Source organism: Paroedura picta, chromosome 9 (assembly GCF_049243985.1).
Source record: "Paroedura picta isolate Pp20150507F chromosome 9, Ppicta_v3.0, whole genome shotgun sequence".
Taxonomy (NCBI): domain Eukaryota; kingdom Metazoa; phylum Chordata; class Lepidosauria; order Squamata; family Gekkonidae; genus Paroedura; species Paroedura picta.
This window is the reverse complement of record NC_135377.1, coordinates 39,142,980-39,160,144: the sequence shown is the minus strand read 5'-3', so window position 1 is coordinate 39,160,144 and position 17,165 is coordinate 39,142,980. Positions and strand designations below refer to the sequence as shown.

General features: G+C 43.5%; 1 long non-coding RNA gene across 1 annotated transcript in view; it reads right to left on the bottom strand.

Moving 5' to 3' along the window:
- Nucleotides 1-1,105: 1,105 nt before the first annotated feature.
- Nucleotides 1,106-17,165, bottom strand: part of LOC143844234 (uncharacterized) — a 33,758-nt gene continuing 17,698 nt past the window's right edge. The window contains exons 2-5 of the long non-coding RNA XR_013233879.1: nucleotides 12,581-12,680; nucleotides 9,307-9,405; nucleotides 3,439-3,556; nucleotides 1,106-1,409 (exon numbers count right to left, since the gene is read on the bottom strand). This is a non-coding gene — a long non-coding RNA (uncharacterized LOC143844234). The remainder of the gene's footprint in view (nucleotides 1,410-3,438; nucleotides 3,557-9,306; nucleotides 9,406-12,580; nucleotides 12,681-17,165) is intronic.

Sequence of the window (17,165 nt, the reverse complement as noted above, 5' to 3'; positions counted from 1 at the left end):
ATGGCTCCAAGCTGTTTTGCAGATTTCTGGTACCCACAAAAAGCTGCGGGGAGAAGAGAACAGGGTTTTCCAAACATCTGAATGGTGAGGACTGCCACCCAGCTGTTTGGCTTAAATACCTCCAAGCCATTTAAACCCTGCTTGGGCTTGGAACCATTTAACCCCCTGCTTTCTGCTCCCCATGAAATGCTATAGGGAGCAGAAAGCAGGGGTTTCCCAAAGCTGAGCAGTGATCCTGTTGATTTTATGATAGCCTAGACTCCAGGGAATGGTAGAGGACAGGAAGGCCTGGAGGATCATTGTCCATGGGGTCGCGATGGATTGGCCACGACTTAACACCTAACAACAACAAGATTCTTCAAAAAAAGTCTGTTAACAATTTCTAGCAACAAGCCCCCTCATATCCCTAGCAATGTTCCCTCAAAGGGAAGATCAACTAATTGATTAAAAAAATAAAATTAAATAAGTGGAAATAGAGCACTAAATACTTGGCACAGCTTAGCAAGGTGCAACTGCAATGCCGCCTATCCTTCTAATTAACAAGACCACAATTCCAATGAATATCATCAATCAAGTATAAAATGAAAATCAAGTACAACTCCCCTCCAAAGGGATGTAAAACTACAAAAAATAAAGAATAAAGTAAAAGAAAAAGATTAAACGATTAAAAGGGATACACTAGCAACTTAGTTTTAAAAAATAAGGTTTTGTCTACTTAATAATAATTTCTTGCCATAGAGCTCCTGGCAATTCCTAGAGTTTACGGAAAGTGACAAAGTATAGCTCTGGAGTTTCCAGAAGCTCTATGGGAAGAATATCCTGTAAGTAGATGAGACCTCAGTTTTCTTTTAAATTTTTCTCTCAGGATGTCAACTCACAACACTCCAGCTAATTCTAAATCCTTTGAAATAGTAGGCTTAGAAGGGTATAGGCCTAGCAATACTTAGGTCTTTGTGATGGAAGAAGGGGAAATATAGCTATAATAATAATAATAATAATAATTATTATTATTATTATTATTATTATTATTTATATAATGTTATTATTATTTATTTATATTCCACCTCCCCCCGAAGGCTCAAGGTGGCTCACATAAAAACCCCTCTCTTAAAATCCATAACAATAACATAAAATTACAGTAAATAACAACCAATTAATCAACAATAACAACAATAGATGGCAATACTAATCAGCAATATGGCAATTAAGAGTCATCAAGTGACTTCAATGGTTTACTGTTACCACCAGCAGTCTGTGGACTGCCAGATGTAAGAATAGGAGCCCATCACAGCAAATTCTGTTTAAATCTTTCATCTCAGGCAGCCAGATGTCTTGAGCCTCCTCTGATCTCTGCAATCAGTGTGTCAGGTGTCAACAATGAACTGTCTTTGGTTCCTAAGCTTCTATATCTGTTCAGTAAGAAATGAAAGTTCAGTGATTGTAATACAGCAGACACGATACTAAAACTGTTAAGCAGATTTCAAAATAAATGTTTGGTAACAGCATTTCAACAAACCTTTTCCCTAAACTGATCACTGTATTAACAAACGAGTGAGATTCAGAATGCTAGACTTGTTCAGTTACATTGGTAAGTCAGTGACTCCACCATCTTTACTGTGTGATCTGGGTGGAACCATGCAATTAAAAGGTATATTGTAGACCTAAGGCAGGCATCAGTTTCATGTGGTCTAGCTTCTTATTTTTGGCAAAATCCCCATGAAAAATCACTGTACTAATATCTGAAATATTAAGACAATTAAGATTAGTGTTTTTGCTCTTTATGCTATAACACGGCAAATGTTCTCAAACTTTGACTAAAGTTATTGGTAAGTCGTATTTGTTTAATGTTGCTAGATTTTCATTCAGACTTTACCACCTGAATATTATGGAACTGAGTTTCTGATATATCTAAATCCTTAAGTTCATTGGTGTAATGGAGTACTTAGCACCATACAAATGATTTCTGAAGTAATGTGAAAAAAATTCTGCCTGATCAACAACTAAAAATCCAATCAATGGTTTTGGGATCCAGCTTGCTTGTAGTGGTTAGGAGTGTGAAGTTCTAATCTGGGGAGCCAAGTTTCATTTCCCGCTCGTGCACATGCAGCCAGCTGGGTGTCCTTAGGCTAGCGACAGCACTGATAAAGCTGTTCTGACTGAGTAGTAATATCAGGGCTCTCTCAGCCTCACCAATGTCTGTTGTGGGGAGAGGAAAGCGAAGGTGATTATAAGCCGCTTTAAGACTCCTTAAAAGTGATATATAAAGTGACATATAAGAACCAACTCTTCTTTTTGATTAAGCCCATGTAGCCCTATTAAACTTTAAATAAAATACAAAATATAAAAAAGATTTCTGGTAGTAGGGAACAAAATCAAGAAATCCAGAAAGGGCACCTTCAGGATACTATAATGCATTTTTGAGGAATTTAGCTGAAGTTATAAATTCAGTTGATCTTTTCCCATCACCCAAGATACAGAAGAAACATTGACCTCTCCAATTAAGACAATTGCCACATGTAAAGTGTTCCCAACGGCATATAAGAAGCATTGCTTTGATGTATTATTTGGTCAAAAAGAGTCATCCTGTGTGTGCTTAATGCTGCTTTCAGAAATCAGTGGTTGGTAATTCAAAGATAAATTTTCTGTGCTTCTGGGATTACAGCAATTACATTACACCCAGTGGAACATTGTTCAAAAACTACTCTGTCTAGTCTGCTCTTTGAAATGAGCTAGGAAGGAAGATGTTACTAATATTATTTAAACAAGCCTTCTTTAAGTACTCCTTCCCAGGTCATCAAATGAACAAAAAAGGGCAAGACTACCAGCCAAGTCCTACTAAGGGCTTTGATAATGACCACACCATCTTCTGGTTATACTACAGCAGTTAATGTCATCCAGCCACAGAGACCTGCCCAGAATTGAGCCACTTTTTTCTCCATGCAACCATCATGTTATTGGTTTTACTATTTTAAAAATTATTTGTCGTTTATTATGTGTCATTTATCTTGCTCACATGGCTCCTTAATATGTTACCAAAAGAACACAGGGCAAAACAGACCTCACAGTTATAGCAAACATCACACTGCCATGACTTCCCTCCAACCTTAGATACAGAAAGCGAACTAGAGGTGCCTTGGCCATCTTTGGAGAGTATACTGAGTAACTTCAGATGACTCATGCTGACTGAAGTGGACAGGATGCTAATGTCAGCAAAGCCAACCACATGCCCTCTAGAACCATGCCCATTGTGGCTGCTAAAAACAACTGACACAAGAATAGTGGGCCCCCTTCAGCAGGAGAATTCCTAGAAGGTCTAAGAGAGGCAGTGGTTCTCCCATTGCTCAAAAATAATCTCTAGACCTGCAAGAACCCAATTACTATTGTCCCATCTTGCACTTAACATTTCTGGGAAAGATGATTGAAGGGGCTGTTGCATACCAATTGTCAGCATTCCTGGTGCTAGATGACTGGAGGCGGGCAAATGTTGTCTCCATCTTCAAGAAAGGGAAAAAGGAGGACCTGGGTAACTATCAACCTGTCAGCTTGACATCTGTAGCTGGCAAAATTTTGGAACAAATAATCAAACAGTCAGTTCTTGAGCAGCTGGAACTGAGAGCTGTGATTTCTAAGGCTCAGCATGTGTTTCACAAGAACAAGTCATGTCAGACTAATTTTATCCCTTTTTTTGAGAAAGTGACTGCCTTGCTGGATCAGGGGAATGCCATGGACATAATTTATCTGGATTTCAGTAAAGTTTTTGATAAGGTTCCACATGATATTCATGTTCACAAGTTGGTAAAATGTGGTATGGATCCTAATTCTGTCAGGTGGATCAATAACTGGTTGACAGATCGTACCCAGAGGGTACTTGTTAATGGTTCAGTATCCTCTTGGTGGAGTACCTCATGGATCTGTCCTGGGGCCTCTGTTGTTCAACATATTTATAAATGATTTGGATGAGGGATTTGATCCAGAAACTACAGCTGCTCCAGAATGCAGCAGCCAGTATCCTCACAGTGATACTGTGGAGATCTCACATTGGCCCATTATGCACGGCCGCCGAAATGGCGATTTCGGGTCACATGGAAAATGCGGAGGGGGAAGACTCGAAGCAAACCGGTTATGCACAGGACGGGGTATAACGGCGGCAAAATCCGGAGCGGCAGGCATCGAGGCGTCGATGCGGAGCCAAGGGGAAGCAAGGGGAAGCAAGGCGAGCGCGCTGCTGTATTGGCAAGCGGGCGCCGCATTGGAGGTGGACGCCAGGAAGGGCGGCTGCAGCCTGCACAGGCGCAGCCCTGCCGGGTCTGACGGACATGTAGGGGGAGGGAGCAAGCGCTGAGCAAGCGAAGGGGGAGGGAGCAAGCGACTCCACTGCTGCCTGACCCTCCTCAGTGCCAACGTGAGCTGCCGCCACAGATGCCGCCATCCTGTAGCTAGACTTTGGGGGGGGGGGTTCTGGTGTCCACGTGTTCCCTTCCCCTTCGTTTGCTCCTAGGTTGCCCTAGGTGGGTGGGAGGAAAGTGGTATTGCAGGAACTGTTATGGACATTTTAAATAGCCGACCACAGTGATTCAGAAGGTGTAGAAAGTGTAGAAACCAGCTCAATTACACTTTGCTAAACCAACATAAGTGAGTTTAGAAAGCAGCTGCTTTCTAAAATAGGTTTGTCTGAAATGACAGAAAAAATCCATTAGCAATCAGTTACTAAAGTGGAATACAAGTTCAGTTTGAAAATGGCCATTCTCTGTTTCCTATTAATTAATCATTTTTTAATCCACAAGAGTACTTATTCTCTTATCCCATGACTGCTGAGTTTACTTAAGAGCCTTTAATGAGAAAACTTTATCAAAAGCTTTCTGGAAGTCTAGGTAAACAACATGTACTAGGTCACCCTTGCCCACATGTTTGTTTACCCCCTCAGAGAACTCTAAAAGATTAGTGAGGAAAAATCTTTCTTTACAGAATCCATGATGATTCTTCCCTCAATAGCTTTTGTTCATCAACATGCCTACAAATTCTATCTTTAGTAATGGATTCCACCAACTTAATTGGTATTAGCATTAGGCTGACTGGCCTGTAATTTGCTGGATCTCCTCTGGAACCTTTTTTAAAGATAGGGGTTACCTTCCAGGCAGATTTTAGTATTGAACTGAATATTTTTGTCAGGAGTCCACAAAATCACATTTGAGTTCTTTCAGTATTCTTGGACATATGCCATCTGGGCCTGGTGATTTGCCAGTTTTTAATTTGCCAGTCATAGGACCTACTCTCTTGTCACCTCGATCCCACTCGGGTCTTTTGCCTTGAGTCATCCAAGAGTCCCACTTCCTCCGTAGCTGGTTTTCTGCTTCTTAAAACATATTTTAAGATTTTTTAATTGTTGGTCTTTATATTTTTTGCAATATGTTTCTCATAGTTCCTTATCTGATAACCTACTTGCATTTTATTTGCCAAAACCTGTACTCCCTTTTATTTATCTCACGGACTAGCCTTCCACCGCATAAAAGAATACTTCTCACCTTCTAGTGCTTCTAAGCCTTTTTAAATACCTGCTGATACATTTTCTAACCTGTGGTATACACTGTGCCTGAACATCCAGTATTGTAGTTTTAAATAGTCCCCAAGCTTCCCAAAGGGATTTCACCTCATTTACTTTCTCATTCTATCTCCTGACCCATGCTTAAGTTTTAGAAGGCAGTCAAGAATAACATGGAATAACATGCTAGGCAGAGGACTGCAGCCCAAAAGGGAGATTTATAAAGATTTTAGACCACTGCTTTCTGTGAGCAGAGATGACTTCTACTCATATGAGGGAGTGGGGCTTTGCTGACCATTTTTCCTTTTCAGAAAAAGAATGCTTTTGAAGAAATGTGTGAAGAAAACATGTTTTATATAATATCTTAGTAAAACTATGGGCAGTCAACAAGCACATGGAAACCTTTGCTGTTATAATGGCTGTATGTGACAAAAATTTACTTTCTCTTCACTTGCTTAAGTCAAAACAGTCTAATGAGACCTGGTCAAAACACTCAGCATTACTTAGAAGTTCGTTGATTGTATGAGTTGAAGGCGTTATTGAGGAGGAATAATTTTAAACCATAGCACAAAAGTTGCTGATAATGCTGTGCTAGGATTTTGCAGCTGACAGCTAAAATGAAGTGAACAGACACCAAAATTGGATCATAATGAGTGCAAAACCATGCAGAGATAAATTTTCCTACCAGCAAACTATTTAAGACAGCCATAACTAAGAAAGCAGAAGTGAACTGAATCCCTTCAGGCATCCTTTCAGTAAATGTTTTCAGCATCTAGGATTTCTGATTCAGTAAACTGGAATATCTCCAAACAGAGAAGGTTTAATAAGGTGTACATTACGCATACCTATATACATACATTATACAGAATACTGCTCAAGGGCAGATTAGGCTATAAGATTTGCTTTCTGGGAGAGAGCAAAAAGGAGAGAAATTATCCATTTCATGCTTGACCTCCAGACAGATTAATATGGTTAACTTATACTGCATACACAAACCTTTGTTCTGTACTCAAATTGCCCAATTCTGCATGCACTTGGGAGAACAAATGTGCTTACGCATAATTGGACATTAGTGAGATAAGACGGGTGCACTTGGTCCTCAGATGTACCAAACCAAATGGAGAGCCTGAGCGATCCAATTCTACTAATGCTGGCTTGAAATGGTGCCACTGTTCATATGTCTATACAGAGGTGATAGTTGGCCAATTACTTAATGCAATGACATCAGCATAATATGATGGGGCATTCTGTGTGCCACCCTCTTTTAATCTGGCAGTGTCATCAGTCTGCAGGTAATTCCTAAGTGGCTACCTTTCAGGGCAATCTAACACAGGCTGTAAGATGTTGAAACAGTGACATGAGATGGGGAAGGTGTTATTCATGGTAACGCTCTGAGCTACCAGCACATTATTCTGTTATTAGTGTTCACAGTATGCAATCATATTATCAGGGGTTTCTAATCCACACTTTTCTGAACATCCTTATGAGGAAATGTTTTTCAGAACATGTGAAAGCAAGATATTCTGTTAAACATTCTGATTCTTGTAGGTTCAAAACGTAAAACCACAGTGAGACTACTGCCCCATCCACCAAGAGCAATCTCCATGGGGTAAATGCAGATGTTAAAGGGTAGAAATACCCCATGCAATATTTGGGGTGTTATCATCATCGTCCCTGGGTTGGGGATGTATCATCTAACAGGTTTCAGTCCATTATGTATGGGGGAAGGTGCAAGGTTTTGTATCAGCCCTCTGTCTTCAATCTGTCTGTATGTAGGCGAAACCTATGAACAGGGATAATATTCAGTTAGGCATTCTTATGTTGAACATCATGGATCTCTAGTTCCAAATTGAAAATAGAGGTTTGGAGGAAGGAGAGTGTTTTTTACATAGCTAAAATGAGTGAAGTACAAGAAAGTAAAGAGGTGTTTGTTTGAATGTTGAAAACGAAATAGAAAAACATAGAAAAAGACTGGTAAAGAGGTGAATATCAGCATGGCCATATTGTTTACTTACCAGTTTGCATAATGATTACACAGCAATATGCTTTGTACAAATCTCAGGTTATCTTTATGGAGATGCTTTTTTGGGGGGGGAATGATGGAGGGAGTTGATGAAGAAACCTTAATAAATGTTCAGCCTGATAGACTACTTAAAAAAACATACGTGGTTATAATTTTTCCAACCTAGCATATCCTCTAACAGTTCACAGATGGAAATGACAGTCCAGTGCATGAGGATGAGGCTCTGGGAAGAATCTGGCAGCCTAGCAGCCGTTTCTCTTTAGGGGATACATGAAGCTGAATCAGATCACTGATCTATCAAGATCAGTACTGTCTACTCTGATTGGCAGTGACTCTCCAGCCCTTTCACACCAAAGTATGTCAGGGGATGGACCTTAGGCCCCCTTGCATACAAAGCAGATGGTTTCCCGCTGAGCCACAGCCCCTTTCCAAAGGTAAAGCACTTTGTCTACACCTAGCAGCCCTTTATACATACATGTTGTTCATTCTTAAGAAATTTGTGCCATAAGTACACTTAAGTGATGCTGGGCTATTCACTTATTACTGTGCCTCAGTATACCTCAGCTATAAACCTGGGCCCACCATAACATCAAAGCAGTATGCATGTTATACAGCACTGATATAAATGAATGTGTGTATATTTTCTGTACTTGTCTCACTGCCTTGAAGCACTTTGCTTGGATGTCATTTTAGTTCTTGCTCTCTGCCTTTTGAGTCTGGATTGAGTTGGACCCACCTTTGCCCCCCAAATCATATTGCTGAGCAGTCAGACACTGCCTTCATCATTATCCACTCATGTACAGAAACATGACTATTGATTATTGATTAACAGAATGACTGGTCAAGTGGGTTTCTGGTCCAATTGCCACTCACTCACAAGCACATTTGGTAATTGCAGGCAAGCTGCTCTCTCTCATTCTTTGCCTTCTATTTGCAGTGTAAGACGATCCTGGCCTACTTTACAGGGATGTTGTGTAAGTAATAGACTTATGCACAAAATCCTTTGTATCAGAGTTTTCTGGGTTTTGGGTAGGTTGTTAACATCTCGAGGTGTAGAGAGTTTAGACTAAGTGGTCTGTTTAGCCTAAATGAAGTGCTAGAGATAAGCCAGTCAGTATGGAATATGGAGCTGTTATAGGTCTGAAGACTAGCTCATGTGGGTCTAGGGATGCCAATCCCCTGGTGGGACCTGGGGATCCCTTGGAATTATAGCTCATCTCCAGACTAAAGAAATCGGTTCCCTTGGAGTAAATGAGTAATTTGGTAGGTAGACTCCCTAGCATTATACTCCACAGAATCCCCTCCCCATCCCTGAGCCTCCGGGGAGGGTGGTATATAAATATCATAAATAAATCCCACCCACTCCCAGCTTCACCCCCAAAATCTCCAGGTGTTTCCCAGCCCAGACCTGGGAATCCTATATGGTGCAAGTAACAGATGGTTAGAATTATTCTCTCTCTACTACCTAAATAAGCACAACTCTCTTATTGAAAGATTTCATCCTTCACAAGAAAGTTTGAATCAGATTTTGATTTTGACCCCCCCTTTGAAGTGGGTTGGTTGGAAATGTATATTTCATTTTAATATTTTAGAAGGGTTAATGTTGGGGTTAGGCACAGAGGCAAGTTTGACTTGAGCAAAAACATTTGAAACTGGGTCTCCCTTGCTGAAACCAGTAAGTTCTCCCCTGCCTTGTGCTGCCATGCAAATGAGGCAAAATAAAACCCTGCATGCTCTTTTTTACTGAGAGAAAGTCTTAGGGCACATCTTTTCCCATATATTCTCAAGGCAGTGGATCATATCTGGATTATGCCCTGTGCTCTTATTGCAGTTCATGGTTTCTCTGTAAAAAAAAAAAAAAAAAAGACGTTTTACCCCTATATTGCTATCACAACAATGCTACATTCATGTTCATGATCTTTTGGCATAGAAGCAGAGGAAAAAAGAACACTCCAGGCTTATAACAAATCTTATAACAAAATGTACCTAAGAATAGTCTTGCTAATATAACTGCTACAGTACCCTGGACAAGGCGTTGCAGCCCTACAGGAGTTGCATCACAGTTGAGCCAGCATGTAAGGACACTCAGAATGATGTGTGAATCTGTTTCAGACATGCTTCAAGCCATAGGAATTATGCCAGCTCTGCCACACATTTCTGTGGTGTATAGCAGTTTAATGTAGTGCTGTGGTGTCATTTCTGCTGGCAACGACTGGAGCGAGACTGGAGCGAGACGACTGGAGCGAGTGTGGCGGAAGACTCGTGACGAGGCTACAAGAACATCTTATCGCACGCTTATGAGGGCGTATGAGATGGCGGTGAAAGTGGCTAAACGTGAGTTTTTTGCCACGGAAATCGCGTCCGCAAGCTCTCGCCCGGCCCAATTATTCAGGATAGTTAGATCACTTACCGCCCTTGAGGGGCGCCAAAACACCAGACAATTGGAAATCGGCTGCGAGGCATTTGCGAGCTATTTTGCGGATAAAGTCTTGTCACTCCACCGCGACCTTCCCGCCACAATTAATACAGTGAATGAACTGGAGACCTGTTGGCCGCCATTGGTAGTGAGGTTTGATGGCTTCAGGCGGCTCTCTTCTTCTGAAGTGGACAAGTTGCTAGGTTCGGTCAGGGCGACTACCTGCCCCCTCGACCCCTGTCCTTCTTGGCTCCTCAAGGGAGGTGGCCAGAAGATAGGGGGCCAGCTCAGAGACATCATCAACTCCTCCCTGAGTACGGGAGAGTTTCCTGAGCGGCTCAAGGAGGCAGTGGTCCGCCCTCTCCTGAAGAAACCATCGCTGGACCCGCTGGACCCTGTTAACTACCGCCCAGTGTCGCATTTAGCGTTCCTGGGCAAGGTGGTGGAGAGGGCGGCAGCGGACCAGCTCCTGGCATTCTTGGAGGAAACTTCAGCATTCGATCCATATCAGTCTGGCTTCCGCCCTGGCCACGGGGTGGAGACGGTTTTGGTCGCTCTGCTGGATGACCTCCGTCGCCAGCTGGATAGAGGTGGGTCAGCCGTGTTGGTCCTTTTAGACCTATCGGTGGCCTTTGACATCGTGGACCACGAACTGTTGGTCCATCGCCTGGCCGGCACGGGGATACGGGGCACAGCCTTGTGCTGGATACGCTCCTTCCTCCAGAACCGGTCCCAGAGGGTTGCTGTGGGGGATGAGCTCTCGCGGCCCTATAGACTCCCTTGCGGGGTCCCTCAGGGTGCGGTCCTCTCCCCCACATTGTTTAACATCTTTATGCGCCCTCTGGCCCAGCTGGTACGGAGCTTTGGGCTGGGTTGCCATCAGTATGTGGATGACACCCAGCTCTATCTCCTAATGGACGGTCACCCGAACTCCCCCCCGGAACCATTTGCCAGATGTTTGGAAGCGGTGACAGAATGGTTCGAACAGAGTCGCCTGAAACTCAACCCCTCCAAGACGGAGGTCCTGTGGCTGGGGGGAAGGGGGTGGGAACAGGTAACGCGTTTACCCACCCTAGCAGGGGTGCAACTTACCATCGTGCCCCAAGCTAGGAATTTGGGTGTGACCATTGATGCCTCCCTGACTATGGAGGCTCAGGTCAAGAGAGTAGCGGGCCAGGCATTTTTCTACCTTCGCCAGGCCCGCCTACTAGCGCCCTACCTGTCCCCCGAACACCTGGCCACTGTGATCCATGCGACAGTCACCTCCAGAATAGATTTCTGTAACTCGCTCTACGCTGGCCTACCCTTGTCCCTGATCCGGAAACTACAGCTGGTACAAAATGCAGCCGCTAGGGTCCTCACTGGAACATCTTGGAGGGCCCACATCCAGCCGGTGCTGAGGCAGCTGCATTGGCTGCCAATTGCTGCCCGGATCCGGTTCAAGGTTTTGATTTTAACCTTCAAGGCCATACGCGGGTTGGGACCCACATACCTGAGGGACCGCCTACCGCTCTATGTCCCCCGCAGGGCCTTACGCTCTGTGGGTGAGAACCTGTTGGTCATTCCCGGCCCGAAGGAAGCGCACCTAGCCTCGACCAGGGCCAGGGCTTTTTCAGTCCTGGCCCCTACCTGGTGGAATGAGCTCCCGGGTGATCTGCGGGCCCTGCGGGATTTGTCAACTTTCCGCAGGGCCTGTAAAACGGAGCTCTTCCACCAGGTCTATGGTTGAGGCTGGGGTCAGCAAATCAGGGACATCGCTCCCCCCCTAGGAGTTGGAGTGTACGCTACTCCCCTATCCTTTCCTCTTCACCTCTTAATAATTGGGGGAGGGATGGGATTTTTAGCTGCCATGTTAGTTAGTAGATTGATATTTTAATGGGAATTTTAATGGGATTAGTTGTTGTGACCCGCCTCGAGCCTATCGGGAGAGGCGGGAAATAAATCTAATAATAATAATAATAATAATAATAATGCCCATTCAACTGCCCATTCAACTGCAAAAACAAAACAACCACATTGTTTTGTTTTATATTAACATAATATTAGAAAGAATATTCTTCATGCTGAAGGTTTTTCACGCCTTACTTTATCGTATATAGAGAGCAGAAGTGGAACATGAAAACAAAGTTCGAAACATGTTTTGCTACTGTTACAAGCCTTTGCCATTGTCCCTATATTGGTTGGAGAATGCCAGGTTGTTACAGTGTAGTAAGAGAGAGTAGTTCCTTCATAATTGTAACCACTTTCCTAATCTATAATGGCTGTTATAGACACTGCCCATAGAGTATGTATATATGGTTGCACTTTGACATTTGAAGCAACTATATACACATATTTGATGTGCAAACTGTGGCATTGGGTAGCTGGCCTCACTTGGATTTGCCACCCTCAGCTATCTTGTCTTTAAGAACTTGGAGACCAGGATTTGTGCTTCTTCAACTGTTTATTTCAGGGTCTCATCACCCTACAACAATTTTTCCTTTCACCTTCCTCTAGTGCCTCTGTTTTCTGCTTTCCTTCTCCAACCCCAACACTCCTCTTTCCCTCCCCCCTTAATATCCCCTCTGACTCCACCACCTCCCTCTTAAACTGGTCTGCCCACCTCCTGGCCGTGGTTCCCTTGATCACGGGCATTGTCCACTTTCATTCTGTCCACATTGTCAGGTAAATATTCTTGTTACAGGTTTTCTGCTTGCTGGTAGCTGTGGAATAAAGGTAATTGTGAATATAGACTAAATATAGTAGGTTCATTCCATTAGTGATTGCTACTGATCTTGGACTCTTGTTGAAAAAACTCTATAAGACCAACAAGCCCAAAAATTTGTCTAAGTATAAGATACTTTTGAAATTGAGCCCAAATCCATTGGGTGCTAAACAGTTTATCTTATCTCTCTTATGTACAGAGAGGTTTTCTCTTGTTTTCTTTCAAACAATCTTAAGGACAGAAAAAGCTCAAGCTGTTATTCTTAATTGTTTTGTTACTGATTGGTAGTATACTGTACAAATGGTAATTTGATCTTAATACAAATCTTTATCTATTTATGTAATTATAACTAAATAACCATTACTATTTATGAGAACAGTAATGGATTAGGATATTATATATTACAGATTCCCCTGAAGAAGCCAATTGGTGAAACACGTAGGGAATTTTAAACAAGTAATAAAATATATTTTGATTTTATTTGCTTTGACCTTATTTTTATTTCTTAATAATCAGTATGGCTCTTTTATTTTCTCCTTCTTTCTTGGATAAGCTTCTAGCTTTGGCCTGGAGCATAATCATCTAGCACTTTATGCTCCACCTATAATCACAGCTCATAATATTAATTGCCAATCTACATTATATACATATAATATTCTAAAATATAGCAACCCCTTTATCTTTTAAATTAATCTAATAATAAAATGCTGACTAGGAAATTCTCAAAGGAATAATTGTCAAACCTGTTATTCTGGTAGTATATAATCTCAAATGTAACACAATAAAAGGCCAATAAATGGAAACATATTCCACTCCCACTAAAGTTGGATAACATTATTTAATATTGTTGCAACTTATGAACTGCTATGAATATCTGGGAAACATCATTTTCCTTTGAGGCACTGGGCTAATAACCAAAGGGGTTCACTTATTAATGGCATTAATGCCAGGTAATGGAACTAAAGCTAATAACCATATGAGTTGGCCTATATTTTCTGGGAAAACAAGGTCTAAGCAAGATGCCCAAGAAAGTGGTTGGAGAAGTTAGATGTAATTTGGGGATAGGTTGCCAGGTTGCTAGCATCCTAAATGGAGACTCATGATGTAGGGTCTGGTAATATAGTGGGAATGCAACTTGGTGATGTCACATTGGATAGTAGTACTGATGGTAGAACTTCTGTGCATTTTGACATATATAGCACCATGAATGGTACCATATGTAAACTGAATTGGAGAATACTTATCACATATATATGAAAAAATAACATGGGGATTAACTGTACACTGTATGAAAAATGCAGTGCAGCTGTCAGTACCAGATAGGGTTGGGCACTTCAGTGCCCAAAGTGGCTGGTCTCTCCCAGTGCAGACTGCGCCGTGCCGTGGGGGGCTGGAGGGGAGGTGCGGGCATCAGCATGCCAGTGGGTGCACACACGCAGGTGCAGAGCTCCGCATCTGCGTGTGTGCACCTTCTGGCACGCTGGCGCCCTCTCCTCCCACCGCAGTGTGGCACTGACTGCACTGGGAGAGACTGGTCACTTCAGGCGCTGATGCGCCCAACCCTAGTACCAGATAATTGTTTTTTATCTCCAGTTTACACGTGCAACTGCTACAACTAATAGACATATATAGAGGTCCTGGGATTTCAACTGGCCATTTTGAAACCCTGCAAATGAGCTCCAAACCTGAGTCTTAGGACCAAAGAATGAGATCTGGCAGACAATTTGGGGATAGGGGTATGCAAAACCCTTTGGTATTTGGAGGGGTGGGTGGGTATATTGGATCTGGAAATTGTTGGGGCCACTCTGCACAAGGGAAATTCAGCACAATCATTACATGATGCAGACGGTTTTATTTCAGGGTTTCAGATGATTCCAGCAGCCTCCCACTTCCTCCTAGCTCTGTTCTCGCTACATCTTCCGATTTGTAGTGAGAGCAATGTAATTGAATAAATTAAATTCAACTGGGAAAATCCCAACAGATGCCACAAGCAGTCAGCCAACGGAAAGTTAGGAGGTAGCAGCAGTATTCATAACACTAGGGAGTTGTCCTGCCCTCGCTCCTGCCTCCATTGTTTCCGGGGACGGGACTGTTTTTTAAAAATGGGAAATGCCTCATAGCAACAGATACTCGCTAGTATCACCACAATCTAGCCCAATGTGACCGCCTAAACTTCTGTCATCTATACAGGGCACGTGGGCGACATGTCATGGGCTGTTGTAAAATCATTTAGGCTCCATATTACATTCAATCAAAAGGTAACATTAATTTCCCTATAAATATAAAGGAGAGGAGCAACAAATAGGTGTTCGTTTGCCAAACATCATTTTTGAGACTGCCACCTTTGCTGTGAAAAGATTATTTTCAGTATGTACACAAAGTGCACTATTGCAGTGGTCCCCAACCTGCGGGCCGCGGCCCGGTGCCGGGCCGCAAAGGCCATGGCACCGGGCCGCGGCTCCCTCTCCCCGCCCCGCCCCCGCAGTAAAAAACTTCCCAGGCCGCAAGCTTGCGGCCCGGGAAGCTTCTTACTGCGGGAGGCGGGGAGAGGGAATCAGGGCCGGGCCGCGCCTGTGCGGGCCACGCCCGCTCGGCCCGATCCGCGGGCGCGGCCCGTGGGCGCGGCTCGCGGGCGCGGCTCGGGTGCGGCCCGATCCGCGGGCGCGGCGTGGGCGCGGCCCGCGGGCGCGGCGTGGGCGCGGCCCGCGGGCGCGGCCTGATCCGCGGGCGTGGCCCGCACGGGCGCGGTCCGCGGGGGCGCGGCCCGATGCCCTGCCGGTCCCCAGCCTCGGAAAGGTTGGGGACCACTGCACTATTGGTCCCAATTTACAATGAAGTCCCCCCCTCTTCTTTTTTGTTTTTGAAGGGCTGGAAAGTACAGGGAGCTGCAGTTAACGTGCGCTCAAAGACGCCCCCTCTTTTTTTTGTTTTGTTACTACCCCCCTCTTTTTTTTGTTTTGTTTGTGAATGGCTGGAAAGAACAGCAAGCCATGCGTTAGGTTCGGTCAAACCACTCTGACATTTGAGCAATGAAATTGCGTTCCCTCCCCTACCTTTTTCCTTCTAGGGTTGACACTTCCCCTCTGGCTATTGGTAGGGTATGGGGGGTGGAGTTGCCAGATCCAGGCTAGGTAACTGTTGGGGGAGGGCAGAGACCTCCGTTGGGTAGAATGTCACTGAATCTACTCTCCAGGGCATAAATTTTCCCCAGGGGAAATGGTCCCTCTAGTCTGGAGATGAGCTGTAATTTCAGGGGATGCAGGAGATGAACTAGAATTCCACCCGGAGTCTGCCATCCCTATTTCCTTCACATTGTGTGGATATGAGAGAGATTAAGGTATTGGGAGAAAAAAGCAAAAGTGGATTTTTTAAAGATTACCTATGCAACTGTGAATGAATTATTATTCGTTGCAACGATTAATTCTGTTTTTTTTTTATTAAGGGGGTTGCTGCTGAGCTCTGCACATACCAGTGATACTGACTGGTTCTCAGTAATGATTGGCATGCTCGAGCTGGGGGCGGCACTGCAAGTTTGTAGCGTACTCATGGCTCCTCAGCCATAAACCAGAAGCAGGTGAGGAACGCTGGGAAAAGAACGATAACACTACAAAAACGGAGATAAACATCAGGTTTATGGTAAGACGTTACAAAAAAAAAGCGCTGGACCATACAGAGCTGATCACGGTATTTTTCCCATTGTGCGGAATGCCTCTTGGTATTTCCTGGTATTCCTGAGTCCCAAAATTGGTACAGTATTTGGATTTGGTAAATAATAGAAAATGCCAAATTGTTTTGGCTCCATGAATCCTAGATGTTTAAAGGGAATGAGATTGACTTAAATGCTTTGGAGTCAGATCTATCCTAGCAAATGGGAAACAGGCAGACATTAAAGCCTAAAAAGGGGCTGAACTTTGCTATACCAGCAAGAAATGTGTGTAAATTGAATGGCATTTTACTAAGAACACAACTCTGCCATATAATTTTGGTAGCAGTTGAATGATTACATGGATCTGAAACTTGTTCCCATAACAACAGCAAATAAAAAAATGCAGCTGTATCTTGGAAAAGTAATGAAGAAAGGAAATTACAGGAGTGCTTTTTGTGGTCCATATGTATTTTCTGCCTTTTTATGTAACAGTGTTTTTACACTTACCTAAGTGGTCTAGGGAACAACCAAAATGCTCAGATAAACACAAGAGCAGGTTAATGAAAGAATAAATTAAAAGGTTAAATAAGAGGTACCATAGGATAAATGACACTCAAATACTTTGGCCACCTCATGAGAAGGAAGGATTCACTTAATGCTGGGAGCGACTGAGGGCAAAAGAAGAAGGGGACGACAGAGGATGAGGTGGCTGGATGGAGTCACTGAAGCAATTAAGTGCAAACTTAATTGGACATCGAGGAATGGTAGAGGACAGGAAGGCCTGGAGGATCATTGTCCATGGGGTTGCGATGGGTCAAACACAACTTTGCACCTAAC